The sequence below is a fragment of the Sinohyriopsis cumingii genome, chromosome 2 (genome assembly GCF_028554795.1).
Source record: "Sinohyriopsis cumingii isolate HCF-2022 chromosome 2, ASM2855479v2, whole genome shotgun sequence".
Taxonomy (NCBI): Eukaryota; Metazoa; Mollusca; class Bivalvia; order Unionida; family Unionidae; genus Sinohyriopsis; species Sinohyriopsis cumingii.
Window position 1 is genome coordinate 41,251,424 of NC_142962.1, and position 15,922 is coordinate 41,267,345.

The window sequence follows — 15,922 nt, forward strand, 5'->3', positions numbered from 1 at the left end:
ATGTTTCATTTTGGGGAAGAGATCCCACTGAGTATTTTAAACAATTACATGATCGTCAGTATTAAAAATGAACATAGATCAGATATAATTGCACTAAAGCAGCTTGCACCAGTAATGTATGTTGCTTGTAAGATACGTTGTTAATTTAAATACATTTATGTGTTAAAATTTACAAGTAAGAAGATAAATAATCATGACAAAGAAATATTCGATCACAATTTTCTTCTTGCACCTAATGATCAAATAATCCATATGCTCCCATTGAAACACACACAGACAGACAGATGTCTTCATGATTGTAAATCTGTATTGTTCATTTACCTGATGACTGATTTTACTTGTACAAGTGCAGTACCATATTCCATTATCAAGTAATACCACTAGTTAAGCAATTCCTTATAATTTTTGTTTCCACTTCATTATTACAAGAATCACATGGCATTGTAGTGGTATATACATGCTAATTAAATATGCTATGGCTGTATTCAGTCAATCCAAGATAACACCTGTTTGAGGTCAAGATTCAGCAGACCAGATCAGATTAGCAAGGCTACTAATAGGGAAATGGGTATTATGAATACTTTACCATATATTGAAAGGAAATGCCAGGTGGTTACTCGTGTAAATATCTCAACCAGTGACATCTTTTGAACTTGCTGATGGAACTGAAAGAAATTTAAAGTGACATATAGCATGAGCATGAGCAAAGATATCTGTGTAGTGAAACATTTTTGATGTATATTTATTACATCAACAAAAGCATATAGTTTTGAAAAACATTGTTTAAAGATGAACCAATGGATTTGACGTGACTATGGGCAAGAATAATGAATCATCACATCCATAAATTCAAGCAAGGCCATATTTTGATCTACATGGGCATCTGTATTTTTCATATTTTTGTTGACATGTAAATTTTAAATTTCCCTTAATATCACCTGATTAGTTCAGCATCTGAAACACCCATTCTCCCCAACATCTTACTTAGTGTTAGTTCTGGATCTCTCTGAAGTTTCTCAAGCTTCAATCCACCTTCCTTCAGTTCATGCTTGCTTTCTACAAGTGAAAACAGTGAATAAAGAATTATGATTAGTGCAATATACACAATTCATGAATCAGGTGGTGACAAGAGTTACAATGGATTTTTTTGGTGAATGAGTAATTTACTCAAAATATGACCTAGTGCTAGATGAACAGCTAGAAAATATCAAACAGCGTTCGAAGAGACTTTGATAAATAAAATTCATTCTCTTTTCTTTAAATTTTACAGACCATTTTTGCAAACTTTATGATCTATCGACAACTAAAGCTTAATTGTTCAATCAATAAATAGAATTAAAAATGAGAATCACACTTTGAAATGAGTCATAAGGTCAAACAAAAATTATGTGTGGGGTTCAGATTACATAGCCAAACAAAGAAGGGCAGGTTGGTAGGCTTTTTTTTGGAATACATTAACAAGCATCTTTATGTATTTATATACCCAAGGCAGCAAGTTTTGTTGATGGAAGAAGACCCCAGGTGCTCTTAAGTCCATTTTCAAGAGTAGAATGATGAAACTTCCACAAATAAATGGCAATTTTCTCACAAACAGGCTTGAGTGGACTTGGACTGCTGGAGTTTATGGTTACAACTCAGAAACAACACCATTGTCTATTTCATATGCTTTAATTTTCAGGTTATTTGTTTTAATGTACACAAAAACAAATGTATATCTGACATGGCATAACGTGAGAGCCACCCAATGGGGTAATACATTCTCTTTTATACATGCTATTATTAATATGTATGGTGCTGTTGACTTCTGAATTAGAACTGGTGTGGAGTATATACCACTTTTTGAATCTGAACTTCATAAAATAGTCAAGATTAAAGATATTGTTTTAGGGCTGTTCCATTAACACATTAACCCCTAGCGATGAGTTAACGCGGCAGGAGGTAGTAGCCTACTGCCAAGCTCTGTAGCGTCATGTTCATGCATGATACACTAAAGTGGCTGGTATTATAGAAAGGTAGACAGATGTAGATCTACAATAATACCAAATAATCTGGAATATCTAGTTGCACTACAAAATACGGAGGGAGAAACCTGATTTTTTGGACCTGATTTTGTGTCAGGATTTTAGACTATTTGGTCTCAGATCTAAGGCAAACTGGTATGAACTGCAAACAGACAGATGAACCTTTGCAAAAAGTAGGATAAGCTGGGCTTTTGGAATAAAGAGTAGTCTCGATAAAAAAATAATGTGTCGGTTTAGCAAAATAAAAAAATAGCCAATGAAAAACGATGTTTCTAACACAACTTGGCAGTATGTTATTGAAAGATCACCTGGGATTTGGTGTGTTCGGATCTATTCAGAAATAGCTTTCAAAATGTGTTTCCTACTCAAGTTTCAGGCAAAAACCTCCAGGGGTTAATATGTTAAAACTTACATTGGACACAGGGAAGGCACTTTTAATATGGGGTAGTCATCCATTGATGCAATTTAGAAATCTATAATTTTCATATGAACCTGATGAGTAATCAGAGTACCCCAGCATATATTTTTTAAAAACTCCATTCCGTATGTTTAAATGGAAGAGCCCTTACAAAAGGATTTTTGTTGTTGTAATGTTGTAATGGGGTTTAACGCCATTTTTCAGCACAAGATAGGCTATACATGGCGGCCAGTATTAATGGTGGAGGAAGAACCCGGGAAAACCCTGGAAAGAACCACCGACCCACGAGAAGCTACCTGCAAGCTTTCTCACATACCCACATTAGCCGAGCCCGAGCCTCGAACCCATGCAGACAGAGGTGAGATGGCAGTGATCCTTAACGGCGAGCGCTTTAGACCACTCGGCCACTTGGGGCCCCACAAAAGGATTTACAGAAGACAACATTTTAAAAAATAGGTGATACAGAACATTCATTATAGTATCCAAGTTCTATCAAGATAGCATTAGTCAAATAGGAGAATATGAAAATGCAAAATTATATCTGTATAGTCTAAATACAATACAAATGACTAACTCTTACAGAATTAATCTGACTTAAATCTCGATCCTTGCCAACTGCATGCCTCCATTTTGTGGTGATCTTGTCGACCAAGTTGATCAATGTAGCAGCTCTTGTTGTTTAGAAGGAGTAGGCAACACTTAATTGTACTTTTATATCTAGAGTTTTTACAAAACATTACCTCTTGCAAAATTTGTTGGGAGTTGAATACTTTTGTCAATACGTCCACTTTGTGGTTGGGGCCATGGATATTCACTGACAGTTCATTGCCAATATCCTAACATGTAAAATGCAAAGTAGAGCAGAACCATAGGTGTCAGCAAGCCTCCCTTCTTTTGTGTCTGTATTGAAGGCTTGACCCATCAATATTGGTTTTGTCCAACCACCCACCGGGAAAAATCCAGTGAATGCCTATGAGTGGAACGTAAGTGCAAAGTAGGCAATACTCTGGTATACACATTCAACTAAAATTTTGTTTAAAATTAACAAAGTTACTGGTGTCTGACCAGTAATGGACAGTGTCATTTTTTATGTGAACGCTCACGTTACGTCACTTCTCATCTGTAATTTTTAGAAGAAAAGAAATAGATGTTGAAAAAATAATCACATGCTCCAAATTCAGTAGGTAAGCTGAAAAGAAAAAAAATTGAACCCTATTTCCAGTATATATTTCCTGTCATGTGGGGGTCATGACCTTTGACATGGCTTGTCTATATGATGTTTTGCAGTTGTCACCTGCACAACCATAATAAATATCTTACTTTCAGTCATGCTATATACTGAAATAAATAATGACAATTGTTTCTTTTGTATCTTATAAATTCCAGTATCACGTATTGTTGTGTTGTCTGTTTCTGTAACATGGTATCTGCATGTACTAATTTCATCATTTCATTTTCCATAGTAGTTTTCATTATTTGATGCTGAGTATTGTCCCTTTTCCAAACCTACCTTATACCTGTTTGAGTTTTTCCCCTTGCACATATTATGCCCAAGTGACCAAGGTAATCAATCAGTAACTTTAGCAAATTTTACTGAAATACTTCTTTGCAAACTTGCAGACATGTATTCACATCCAAACAGTTTATATCCGAGTAACACTGAGGATAGATTTACACAGAATAAAGCTATTTTCCTGTATTTAGGCACCTTAAAATGTAGCAGTTTATACACAAATGTCTAACAGTTACATATGGTACAAATAAATCAGAAATAGTCAATATTCTTTGGAGCCATTGAGTCAGTAATTATAAGCAATGAACTTTTAATATTCAGCATCATGCACCAATAAATAAAATAAGATACACCTATTTTTTAAGATTTGAAATGAAGTGAAATCTCACATATAGGCTATTTTTCTTTCCATCCAAAAACAGAATGCAAAAAGGCAGAGCTATGAATTGGATGATCTTGAGGCTACTATTTCTGAAGTCAAGAGAGGCAGATTGACAGTAACTCAAGCTTCCAGGGATTTCAGTATCCCTTGGAAATCTATTGACAACCATGTCCAAGGTGTATATAATAACCATAAATATGGACCTAAGAGGATGATAACTGAGGAAGAGGAGACTGCATTGGTCCACTACTTGGAATACATGACTCAGCAAGGTTTTCTAACGTCTCAGATGATAGTCTGGCAGTATGTAATAGCATTACCTAGTTAGGAAAAGTGGACCCGAGACCTTGTTCAATCTAAACAGAAGTCCATCTGATCGGTGGTTAAGAATTTTTGTTTTGAGAGACACAGAGAACTCATGAAAAAGAGCCAGAAAGACAAGATTGTTCCAGATCCAGAATAGTAAATTAGAATGTGATGTATCAGTACTTCACAATTCTAAGGAATACTGTGGACACGCTGGGTTTGAAAGATCAACCACAATGCATATTCAATGCAGATGAGACAAGTTGGAGCGGTAGGAAAAAGGCACAACAGAGAGTTATAGGCATAAGACGCTAACATGCCTACCAACAAGTTGTGTCATCAACTGGTCATATAACAGCCCATTTATGTATTTGAGCTGATAGTAAGATTCTGTCAACCTTTCTGATTTTTGAAAAATCATTTCTTCACATCACCTACGGGAATGCTATATCCAACAACTGGCACTTTGCTTATAGTGAGTCTGGCTGCATGGATTCAGAACTGTTTCTGGCCTGGTTCAAGGATCTATTTCTTCCAAACTGTGGCAAAGAAGGGCCAGTTCTTGTCTGTGATAATCATGACAGTCTCATCAGCTTACAGTTGGCAATGGTTGCATGTGAAAACAATGTTGAACTACTTGGTCCACCTCCACATACAACACACATCCTACAGGCCCTTGGCATTAATGGTCCACTGAAACATAAATTTAGCACATTGGCAACTAACCTTGGCAACCACTCTAATGGCCTATTGGTTAGAGCGTCTTCCTCGGATGCTGCAGGTTGTGGGTTCGATCCTCGGTCGATTCATACCAAAATGGTACTAACAGCTGCCTTGCTTGGCGCTCAGTATTAAGAGGTTAGTGTTAGGACTGCTCAGCCTGTTGTCAGGATAATGTGACTGGGTGGGACATCATGTTACATGTCTGTGGCATGATGCCCCAGTGCTAGACATCACTAAAAACTCACACTGCAGGCATCGTAGCAATGTAACTGAAAAATTGTTAAAGCTACGTTTTAGTTCATGCAATTGATCAGTTGTGTTCACCAGCAAGAATTAAGGAAGCATTCAGAAAAACAGGAATGTACCCAGTCATTCTGGATGCTATTGACAAACACAGCTGATAAAATCGCACTTTGCCAAGTCAACATTTGAAAATGTACCATGCACTTCAGCCACAAAAGTAACTCAGCCAAAGGTTGGGGATACAATAACCACATGTGCTATATGTGGTTCTTTCCTTATTGGTAATCCTCCATCACTCTCTGACATTTCCTTCAGCACCAGACAAACCCCAGGCAGCCAAAAGGAAGCTTGTTACAGAAGTCAGGGTCATAACAACAGATGCTTTTTGTAAGAAGCTAGAAAAGAAGGATGAAGAGGAGAAAAGGAGAAAGCTGGAAGTTGAGAGAAGAAAAGAGGAAAGATATAAAAGGAAGATGGAAAAAGAAACAGAAAAGGCAAAGAAATCAGAATTGAAAGAAACAAAGAAAGGCCTAGGAATTTAGAAAGAACATGAAAAATAACAATGTTTGCAGAAGCTTTAATCAGTAGGAGCCAATACTAGCAGACATGAAAGACGAAGGTATTCTCTGTATAGAATGTGACAACTGTAGCATGTGGTACCATATTGCGCTATTTTGAAAGTAAATTGTAAATGCTGCAGAGATAACATGTTTATGTGCAATTTTAAAATATAATTTGTTAAATCATCAAGTGAGAAAGTAGGTGACATATTTACCCGAATTTGCTAGAAATTTATGATATCTATGAATATATTCAATAGATATAGCGTTGGCTGTTACTGGTCCTGAGTCTGATGCCTTACACTGAATTTGATAGCAATATATTAACCCTGTTACTAAGTTAATATTATAGTGTGTTTTAAATTTTCATTATGTTTTTAGGTTCATAATATGGCCAGGTTTGTTGTCTTAAGAAATGAATTTCATATCGGTATTTTGAAGACTGAACGGATTAAAAACATATTAAAAATTGGCTGTCACTGGTCTGACACCAGTATAGGTCAATGACTTACCATTTACACGCACAATTGCAGCATGATGACGTTTTGCCTTGGAACTTAACAAATACGAGTTCCCTCTCGTTGTATAGATCTGGTTCTTTGCGTGGTTTCACTACTGTTGCGGTGTTTTGAATAGACCAATTCCTCTCCCCATCATACCAAAACAACAAACAAAAGCGCTGATCCATTTTTTTTTCTTAAAAAAATTCACAGATCCTTACAATCTATGTCTTTGTGATTCTGCCAAAATAAGGCACGTTTACCCATGCAAAATGACCTCAGCTTCCAACAGACATTGGAGAAGTACCAACATTGAGGTACCAGACGGGGCCGGTTCAAAAAAAGGCACATTTTCTTGCACTCCATTTCTTAAATTTTGTAGGTTTAAGAATATTAGAATGAAACGGTTGGCAAGAAAAGGTATTCTGCATGTCTTACTATGTAAGCCATTTTTTCCCCCAACCCTAAATACAGCATGGGACTGAGAAACCATGCTAAGCTTGGTTATTCATTTCCCTGCTGTCCCTTGGTTTGGGAAAAACATAATTCCATTCTTAATGCAAGATCTTTTCATTTAGCAAATCATTTATTTTGTTTGGGATCAATATTTAAATTAAAAAATATTTAAAAGGATACTTTAATTTTTTTATTACTTTTTTGGTTCTGAGATAAACGAACACGTCTGTGTCCAATCCGATCGCACTGATAATGCTGATTTGCGATAAAGTACGAGGGACGAATATTATAGGCTTACAAATAGAAAAAATGGCAGGTGAAAGAAAAGTTAATTACAAACACTACAAAACAGAGGACTCTTTGATTCCTAGAACAACATTATGGCGACTGAGGAAAAGATTGAGGGAATCGGACGGGAATCCACGGAACAGGTATGAACTTATAAGTAGGCATATACCCGAGTGATATGTATCATGGGTCTTAAAATTTGAGATCGAAAAGTTTAGAGAAAACAGGTTCAGTGTGCATTTAATATCTCTCATGTTTTCCATTTCATGATTTTGTTGTTGTTGTTGGGATATAAATTATAAATGTACAGTCATCTTAATAAGGCTAAATGTAAATGGTGAATCAAGGGGATTCATAGTTCTTGCAAGCTGCCATTGCGAAAATGTACATGATTGTTTTTCTTTGCATGTTTGATTTTCAAGCTTGATCGAACTTCTTTAATTTATCTTTGTACAAAAGCAGTCATCAGAAAGTAAATTTCAGTTTGGATTAGTAAACTGTTTGTCCAGGCTAGTAAAAATTTGTAACATTTTATGTACAATCATCACACAGTTGGGATGATTCAGGCTTTTAATAATTGTACATAAGTATATACTTATCAGCAGGGGAAATTTTACCTTTCTTCTTGCCCTTAGTGACTACTTGTAAGTTACATGCAGTAATGATTAAATGGTACAAAATTTACTGTTGAAATCCATTCAAAGCTAAAAATGTGCATAATAACTTGTTAATCTTACTTGGAGTTTATTTTTAAAAAATAGAGCAATTAATTATTTAATTTGTCCCAGTTATTTTTTTAGTAGCAGTCTTCTTTTTTAACAGGGTTGAAATTTGTGACAGATCATAAGCTGGCACAGATTTTCTGCATGGAAATAATGAAAACATTGCTACTGTACAGGACCAGTGTCTAGATGGTAAGAAATTTAACAATATCTATGAACTTAACACATTAACCCCTGGAGGTTATTGTTGTTTTCGTCTGAAATTCGAGTAGGAAACACATTTTGAAAGCTATTTCTGAATACAACCGAAAACACCAACATCCAGGTGATCTTCCAATAACATACTGCCTAGTTGTGTTAGAAACATCATTTTTCATTGGCTATTTGGCTCGCGCATGAGCAGAAGGGTCAAAGTTGGATTTTAAATTAAAAAAATTCTTAATGGACACATTATTTTCGTATCGAGACCACTCTTTATTCCAGATGCTCATCTTATCCTACTTTTTGCAAAGGTTCATCTGTCTGGTTGCAGTTCATACCAGTATGCCTTAGATCTGAGACCAAAAAGTCTAAAATCCGGACACAAAATCAAATTCTGACCACAGACACATTTTGGGCAGAAAAAAATCAGGTCCAAAAAATGAGGTTTTACCCTCTGTATTTTGTAGTGCAACTAGAAATTCCAGATTATTTGGTATCATTGTAGAGCTACATCTGTCAACCTTTCTATAATACCACCCACTTTAGTGTATCTTGCATGACCTTGATGCTACAGAGCTCAGCAGTAGGCTACTACCTCCAGCCACTTAAGCTCATCACCAAGGGTTAATGTATCAATAATGTGAAGTTTGGCTTCAACATAATTGTTCATTCTGGGATGTACTGAATTAAATCAAGTTATGGTAAAGTGGTTGTTTGTAACTTTGCAGGTTTCGTTTGTCTCTTCCTATAGTATTTGAGTCCTAAAATTTTGGCAAAACATTTACAGAAATGACCATTGAATTTTTTTAAAGGGTCAAAATCATATGCAACTAATTGTTACTGTCTAGAAAATGATACACAAGCTATTCTTTGCATGACTCGTGAATATTTTGCTTAAGGAATACATTGACTTGCATTTCAAAGTCTAACGAAATACCTGTAACATGTTTCCTTCAATTAAAGTATACTGGAGAACATTCATCAAACAGTTATGCCTGGATGAAATGCTTAATGTATCATACTGAAAGGGTGATATTATATGTTCCTTAATGCAATGATATAAAGCACTGATGGTTTGTAATTGCTGAAATGACAGATGGAGCAAGCCAATGCATGCATATGTATGTTTACGTTAAGTTTTATACACTGATTGCAAACAACTCTACTGTATATAAAATTAATTCACAGATATTGCTGATACATCAACAAATACAGCTGAAGGTTATTCATCTGACAATACTGATGATGAAAGGGAGAAACAAGATAGAGCTGAAGGTTATTCATCTGACAGTAATGATGATGATAGGGAGGAACAAGATAGGGTTGAGGTTTATTCATCTGACAATACTGATGATGAAAGGGAGGAACAAGATGGGCTGAGGTTTATTCATCTGACAATATTGATGATGAAAGGGAGGAACAAGATAGGGCTGAGGTTTATTCATCTGACAATATTGATGATGAAAGGGAGGAACAAGATAGGGCTGAGGGTTCCAGATATAAAGAGGAAACAAATGACATCGACTCTCTGTTTGATGAAATGGATGTTGAGGATGAGGCTTCTGCTGAAAACAACAGTATGAAGGTGGACAGCCAATTTATAGTGGATCATCGTATGATGCTGATTCTTACCTTTGCATTCAGATATGGACTGACTGGACAGTGTCTATCAGATCTTCTAAAACTTATTTCTCTGCACTGCCTTACACCAAACCTTTGTAGAACTTCCTTGTATCTTTTCAGGAAGTATTTTAGTAATATCAAAATGCCACTAGTATTTCATAGGTACTGCTCGAAATGTTTATATAATACTACCACAGCAGAAGAACAGAAATGTCAGATATGTCATTCAGACCTAGCGGATTCAAAAGCCATTTCATACTTTGTGGAAATTTCAATGGTACATCAGCTGCAAAAACTTTTTAGTCATGAAGGTTTTCACACTGATTTGTATCATCGCTTTCACCAACAGAAAAAATGCAATGAAAATATTGAAGATATATATGACAAAACTCAAAACCAGAAGGATTTCTCTTAGATCACAGCAGCATATCTCTGATGTGGTATACAGATGGAGTGGCTTTATTCAAATCATCAAAAGTCAGTATTTGGCCATTGTTATTCTCTATAAATGAATTGCCCTACCATAAGAAAATTAGACCGGAAAATCTCCTATTTGGATTTTTTTTATGGTTTGGGGAAGGATAACCATCAATGGAAACATTTCTTAAACCGTTCATACATTCTCTTGAAGAATTATATCGAGATGGTGTATTTATAGAATGCTGTCACTGTGCTGAAAAAATTGAAGTTAAAATAATGCTTCTCTGTGGAACATGTGATTTGCCTGCAAAATGCAGAGTGTTAAACATGAATCAATTTAATAGAAAACACAGCTGTCTGAGATGTAAACAGGAAGGAAAAGTTCTTAAACTGGAAAATGTCATACCAGGGTATTCCCATTTGTTACAAATGATCCATATGGACCAAGAAGATGACATGATAAAACTATTAGAAATGTACATGAAGATGTTGAAACAGGTAATACAATACTTGGCATAAAAAAACCATCATGGTTTTCTCTGTTGCAGCCTGACATAATTAGAGGGACACCTGTTGACTATATGCACTGTGTCCTGCTAGGAATTGTAAGAAGATTAGTAAGTCTCGGGTTTTCATCTCACTTTTCATCAGAAAGCTTTTCATTTTCAAAGCATATACACAAAGTTGATGCAGGACTCTTGAAAATTAAGCCACCAAACTTTGTTAGAAGAGTACAAGAAGCCTGAAAGACCATTCTTCATACTGGAAAGCCAATGAATGCCGAATTTGGCTTTTATATTATTCAATTCTTGTTTTGTATCTTATTTTAGATGATGAGCATTTTCAGCACTATATACTTCATGTAGAAGCGGTTTTTTGGCTTAGTAGTGAATCAGTCAGTCAGGCTATGTTAACAAAGAGTAAAGCACTGTTGACATAATTTGTTTGTAGGTATGAAGTTTTATATGGAGAGAGACATATGTCTGCAAGCATCCATCAACTTCTCCATTTACCAGATGTTGTTCATGATCTAGGATTACTTTGGGTAACATAGTTGTTTTTAATTCGAGGATATGAATGGTCAGCTGGTCAAACTCTTTCGTGGCATACAGCATCCAGAAGTTCAGACCAGTTCTGCCATTTCTACATTACTGCATTTGCCAGATATTGGTCAAAATTTAGACAAAGAAAATGTAGCTGGAATGTTTTATTCATCTATGTGCAAAAAGGGATGTCAGACCAATGCTAACTGCTAATATGTTTCCGAAGCTATTAGTGTTGTAGGCAGGCGAGTAATACACAGACTTTCAGATGAACAGCTCAGCCTTTTAACTTCAATCCTTGGCATTATTGAACTTAAAAAAAGTGCTTTGTTTTTACAGGATGTATAAAGATGGAATTCTGTTTCAGTCTTTACAGTATTCTGCAGTTGCAGAATGAAACTCGAACACTGTTATTTTCTATGCAAATGATGCATCAAGAAAATTTGGCCATGTTGAGAAATATATTGAAGTTTATACAGTGTCACAGAAATTGTACCATTGATTGTTTGTGTCAAGCACAATATTATGCAGTCATAAAGGAACTGAGAATTAATAGTGAAGTTTCAACTGAAAATGGTGTGATTGATGAAAATCCTTTTGATATAGTCCTTTTGAAATCTGAGCATGTGCAGTACAAAATAGTTCCAATTACAAGTTTCAAAGACTTGTGTGTGTATATCCAAATAAATGATGACAAGGAAAATGCTTTTGCTTATGTGTCCCACAATTCTGTTGAATATGACTGATAAATATACATTCATGTAGAAAATCTGGACATGCATGCAGACATGAACATCAATATAGAAGATATGAACCATATATAGAATATTTTATGGATGTTCAATCTGCTCTTTATATGAATCCTTTATGTACTCATCCTTAAAGCTTTGCACATATTTCATTGTGGAAATATATCATTAATCTAGATTTAATAGAATTTGTTGTCTAAAAGACACATCATCTTGTAATAATCTGTACATGTACAAATTTAACTGTAGAGGGAAGACCTCATGGAAGATTGGTCAGTTGAGCAAATGAGCTTCTTCTTTAAATAAAGTCATTATCATTATTATTATTATAATTATTATTATACCAGGGTTGGCCAACTAGATGACCTTTGGGAGCTGCAAAACTGGAGGCAATATTGGAAAGAGCAATAAATATATTTTTGCAGACAGCAAATGTGTGTGGTATAGCCACAATCTAATATATGTCATGAGAGTCACACCACAGGCTTGTGCAAGCCTCATGCAGCTCATGAGCTCCGCTTTGGCCATCCTTGATATATACTGAACAAAATTTTAGAATGCAGTACCATACAGTTTAACATTTTTAAACTACATTAACCATTTGAACACATCAACTTTTTCAAAATTTCACTAGAGAGGTTTGTTTCCTGGAATATTTAAACAGATGAAATTTTGTTATTTGTGTCGAGTGTTGCATAATAAGTTTTGTTCCTTATATCCATGATGATAGTTAAAATCATATTCTGATATATATTTGGTTGTTTGATACACTGCTGCACTTTCTATATTCAGCTTTTTATTTCAGATATGAATTCACTCTTGTTTGTCAAACTTGTTTTTATGAACATTGCAAAAACCTTTTTCATGTTTGTATATACGTTAATTATCAAATAAAATATATACTGGCATATGTGTTCTTTTTATTAAATTTGTTTTTTGTATTTAAAAATGCCACCAACCTTTTACTTAATCATAATTTTTTACTCTAGTAATGTGAGATGTCAGTGTTCAGTATTCAGGACAATAGCATCTTAATTGTGACAAATTGTTGTGCTGAATACAATATTCGTTAGTGTCCTGTTGCATGCATTGATACTGAGAGTGTTGCTTTTCGCAAATGTGAGATATCGTCAGTATTCACTTTTACATAATTAAGGTTATTCATTGACCTGTTTGTGCATTATAAATTCATTAATATCCATTAGGTAACAACAAATGCATGCAAAATCCATGGGTATCAGTTGTCCAATATATCACATCAACACTGTTCATGCATATATACTTCCTGTAAGTTCAATGTATACAAATGCTGTATATGTAAAAAAAACTAAAATAAAGCAAATAATTAATAGAAGTGGAATTTCAATACCTTTTTCAAACAAGTAAAGATCATTGTTTTGATATGCAAATTAATGATTTTATACACAAAATGTTACATTTTCTAGTAATTAAATTTCTCACCATCACTATATATCCATTTTATAGATAATTGATTTATCTGCAGGGTTTGCTAGCAAGATCGTACAAGCAACTTTACTTGCATCAATCCAGATTTTCTCTACGAGCTCCCATTTAGTCTGTAAGCTACAGTTAAGATTGTAAGAAACTTACTATGAGCTATCACAAGCTCGTGTAAGATTGATTTAGGATTGCATTTTTATAAGGGCACTGACAACATGGTCAAATCACATGTGTATGATGGAGTTTTTGTTTTGCTATAAAGCACTGCCTGGAAATTTCAACAGTGTTAAGCTGTGAGAGTGACATTGATAATTAGCAATTACTTAAATTATATAGGTAAATTTTATTTGGGTGAGAAAACTTTTCTTGACCACCAGATTATTGGGTGCTTGTATGCAGGTTTACTAATCAATCATCTGTTACCTGGACTAAGCACCGGTTGTATACAGTAAGCACGGAAGACAAATAAAATGAAGACACATGAATTTATTGTCAATAACAGTTAAATTAACAATCATGTGCTTTTTAAAGAGTTGTCATCTTTCAAAAGTAAGCATAGGTCAAAGTACAATGATTGACTGTTGACACAGTTGAAAATGAACATTCACAAATAGTTGTAACATCTTTATTCATATAAAGAAGATGCAGTCTCAAGCTTTTTCCTTTGAGAATATAACATGTCTTGTAAACTTATTAAATCAAATTCTTTTTATTTTGGCACTAAAACTTGCATAACTTAAAGAAATTAGTGAAATTATTGTCAGATTTTTGGGAGTTGTGCTATGATTATATTAGATCTAAATTCAGGTTGTAATGAAGAATGTCATAGTGGGGTTTTTAAAAAAGAGAAACTAACTCAGATTTGGAAACTTTTGCAAAGATGTCAAACCAGTTCAAAATAGTAATCAGTGAAAATAACATGTATACTTACTGGTACTTCTAATAAATTGCTCAAGAATGATGAAAATGTACTGAAATATTTATGTGCATGTTGTACCTCTATTATCTTGTAGTTGCTTCATTTGGTGTATATGTTTTACCTCTTATTATGACAATATTGATTGAGTATATAAAATGTCTTTGGTCTTTACATCGGACAGTTAGGTAAAACATTCCTAGGGTCATCATGATGTTTTTTCCCCACAATTCTTAGCGATAACTGACAAGTTTAGTCATTGTGTAAAGACTTTTTAGGAATTGAATTTCGAAAAATGTAAATACCAGCAACACTGCAAAAGAATGCATAAATGTGCTCTTGGCTGTTTAAAAAATGTACATAAATTGAAGGAAGACTGCTGTCCTCATGAAATTTTGCTGGAGCTAATAGAACATAATCCGACAAATTTCCAAGTAGCCTGGTAGCATGCCTAGAAAATATTAGTTATACTTTGTAGATTGATACAAAGTAATCAAATAATGTGATTGATATAGTAAGTAACAGAAAACCATCAACTGTATTTAGTACATTGATATACAGTTATTAATCAAATAATGTGTTACTGACATAAAACACGGGTTGATGTTTTTTAACTAAAGAACTCCCACCTTTGATTGTAATGATATCGTCAGGTTGAGCAAATAACCCAAGGATTCGTTATCTGGTATCAGTCTATACAATAACTCGAACACCACATAATCCGGAATGTTAAAGTTTATCACACAAGGGACAGTTCTACATCAGTAAACAAACTATGACAAAAAGACTGTACATTTTCATGAATTAAAAAAAGAGATCAATAAATGAACTAGGTCTGCTCTTTGGACATGTGCATTGGGATTACTTTTGTATGATCTATATTGGTTAAGAGACCATATGCTGGCTTAGAAGCTTGAAACTGTGTAAATAAAATGTTATAAACGTAGGTTCTGCTAACAGACATGTTTTTCACATGTAAATGATGTAGTTTAAATATATTTGTATCCACATTATGCTTTAAATCAACCTTATGTTGTGTAATGTGTAATACCGGGGTACAACAAATTCTCATCAGTTTCAGCTCTTTCCTAGCAATGCCATTACTTATCCTGTTACTGTTGCTTAGCTCTCTATTTTCACGTTGAAAATATAGTATCTGTATGATGTGAATACATCCTCCCAGAGTAGAGAAAAAGTCAGAATGACCCTTTCACCTTTTGCACACCACTCTGCCGCAGGCGATGTGCAGAAGGTAGATGTACCTATATATCATTTTTTCATGGACGCCATACTGTATAGACATCTGAAGCAGTTTTGACAGAGAAATTAATGCCTGTGGACAATAATACACCACATTTAGTGGTCTCTCCATTTCTA

General features: G+C 34.6%; 1 protein-coding gene and 1 long non-coding RNA gene across 7 annotated transcripts in view; both read left to right on the forward strand.

The window, feature by feature from the left end:
• The window catches only part of LOC149804709 (regulator of G protein signaling 7-like), a 294,195-nt gene that overhangs the window by 15,925 nt on the left and 262,348 nt on the right, over positions 1-15,922 (forward strand). The window lies entirely within an intron of this gene.
• Positions 4,125-13,069, forward strand: LOC149804710 (uncharacterized). The gene is made up of 3 exons (XR_016416494.1): positions 4,125-7,553; positions 8,233-8,324; positions 9,522-13,069. It is a non-coding gene; the product is annotated as an uncharacterized LOC149804710 (long non-coding RNA).